Source organism: Pteropus medius, unplaced genomic scaffold (assembly GCF_902729225.1).
Source record: "Pteropus medius unplaced genomic scaffold, Ma_sr-lr_union100, whole genome shotgun sequence".
Lineage (NCBI taxonomy): Eukaryota > Metazoa > Chordata > Mammalia > Chiroptera > Pteropodidae > Pteropus > Pteropus medius.
The window spans coordinates 28,871,858-28,874,749 of record NW_024350319.1 but is presented as its reverse complement, the minus strand read 5'-3'; positions in this window follow the sequence as shown (position 1 = coordinate 28,874,749).

Below are 2,892 nucleotides of genomic sequence, written 5' to 3'. Positions count from 1 at the left end.
AGAAGATCTTTGCAAATGGTACATCTGACAAGGAGTTAATAACCAAAATATATAAAGAGCTCACACAACTCAACATAAAAAAAAAAATCCAATTAAAAGATTGGGAGAAGACTTGAATAGACATTTCTTTCAGAAGACATAGAGATGGCCAACACACATATAAAAAGATGCTCAATATCACTAATAACTAGAGAAATGCAAATCAAAACCACAAAGAGATATTACTTCATGCCTGTCAGAATGGCTATTATCAAAAAGACAAGAAACAAGAAGTATCGATGAGGATGTAGAGAAAAGAGAACCTTCACGAACTGCTTGTGGGGCTGTGAATTGATGTAGTCACTATGGAAAATAGTATGGAGGTTCCATGAAAAATTAAAAAGAGAACTATCATATGATTCAGGAACTCCACTTCTGTTCATTCATCCAAAGACAATGAAAACAGTAATTCAAAAAGATATATGTACTCTGATGGTCATTGTAGAATTATTTGCAGCAGCCAAGATGTAGAGGTCACCTAGATGTCCATCAATAGATGAATAGGTACCGAATATATAATATTTATTAGCCATAAAAAAATGAAATCTTGTCATTTATCACAGTATGAATGGACCTGGAAAATATTATCCTAAGTGAAATAAGTCAGGCAGAGAAAGATAAATATCATATAATTTCACTTATATTTGGAATCTAAAAATCAAAACTAACAAACAAAACAGAACAGAAACAGATTCATAGAGACAGAGAACAAACTGAGGTTGCCCAAAGAGAGGGCAGCAGTGAGAAAGGCAGAAAAGTTGATGGAGATTGAGAGATATAAACTTCTATTTATAAAATAAATAAGTTGCAAGGATGTATTGTACAGCATGGGGAATAGTCAATAATGTACTAATTTTGTACCATGACAGTTATTAGATTTAGCGTAATGATCACTTCATAAGGTATATAAATGTTGAATAACTATATTGTACACCTAAAACTAATATAATATTATGTCAACTACACTTTAATTTAAAAAAAAAAAAACCTTTACAATACTCCTGTGAAGAATTCTCCAGATAAAGTATTGAGCCATAGTCACACAATCTGGATATAGTTTGATGATAGTAGAAGAGTATTTTTATGATAAAGTATTTCAAAACAGGAGGAAATGGATAATTCATTTGTAATGTTGATTTGAAAACTGGTTATATGCTTTAAAAATATTTAAATTCTAGTTTGATTAAAGAATTAAATTTAAAATGAAATGAAATTATTAGAAAAAAGTAAATAAAATTGTGGTAACTAGTTGCCAGTTTGCAAAAGCATAAAGTTATACTTTTACCTCACGATTTCCCTGGAAATTAATTACAGAGAGACTAAATATTTAACTGTAAATATAATGAAAAACATAAAAGTTATTATAAAAATATAGTGAAATACTTTTTTTAACTTTGGGTTGGGATATTTCCTTTCTAATAATCCTATAAAGAAAGTAATTAAATAAGTTTGATAAATTTTATTGGATGTGCATAGAAAATGTGTAGAGTTAAAAAACAAACATAAATAGTAAGAAATATTACAACCTCAGGAAAATATTTGCAGTATATATGATATACACAAGGTAAATAATCTAAAGAATATATAAAGAAGTCCTATAAATCAATAAAATGACTAACGGCCTAAGATGACTCAAGTCTAAGAAAAAGAGAAAGACAGTGGCCATAGATATCAGAAAAAATTTTGTTGTTGCAAAGTCAAACATGTATGCACTAAAACAACATTAATATACTGTTTTTCACTTAAATGATTAAAAGATAAATGTCAACATGGGGAAATATCCCTTCTTGTACATTGTTGAGAAATTTAAATTTGTAGTATTTTCTGGAGGAAAATATGTTACATATCAAAAAGTCTTCAAAATATCCATACAAAATACACAGAAATTCAGTTTACCACATTTTATCCTCAAGAAATAATAAAACATGTTGCATATACATGTTTATACATATCTAGGTACCGTTTTTAATAGTAAAAAAATCAGAAAATTCCTAAATGTATATAAATTAAGAGCTTGGTCACAAAATAATGGTACATCTAGACATTCTGCTCTTTCCGAAAATTACATATATTCATATTTATTGACCTAAAATAATGTCAATATATGTATGTGTGTATTTACAATCAACTTGAAAGTTTCTACACATAGGAAATTAATCATTATTTTTAAACTTTATTAATTTCTTGATTTCTGTATTTTCCGCAGTTTTATTTATTAATATAACAAAAATGCTATTAAAAATACTGAAAGAGCAAGATTAATTTGTAACACTTATTAATGTTAAGAAATGATGTCACTGATGATTAAATTGGTATAAATTCATAAGAATGTTACATTACACTTATTAATTTTTTTCTTTCCAATCAAAGTATAACCATATAATTTGGGAAAGATTAACATGTTCCATAACAATTTAAGCAAGGGCTGGAAAATTGATAATTTAGATCATGCTAAATTTGCCTCACTGATAATTTTTGTTTCTTACCTACAGTTTTAAAATTTCCATAGCAAAAATCTTTTTTTAAAAAAATTTTTCCACTTAAAAACAAACTTTGAACATTTCCAAAGAATTCTGTGTCAAATTCAAACTTTCTATTTTTGGATAGGTACAAATAATCTTATCTGGGACTAGATCAGATTCCTAACTTGAAAACTTCACTTGAAATTTTTCTGAAGCTCAAAGCCACTTTTGGCTGGAAATTACAGCCAGTAATCTCAAGGACACGTTTGTCAAAATTTATATCACAGAGTTGCAAACTGGATGCCCACTTGTCACATCCTTCTTGGAAGCGTGTTTTGTTTGGCCCATACAAGGTTTAAAAAACACCAAATTACTTAACAACAATTTAAAA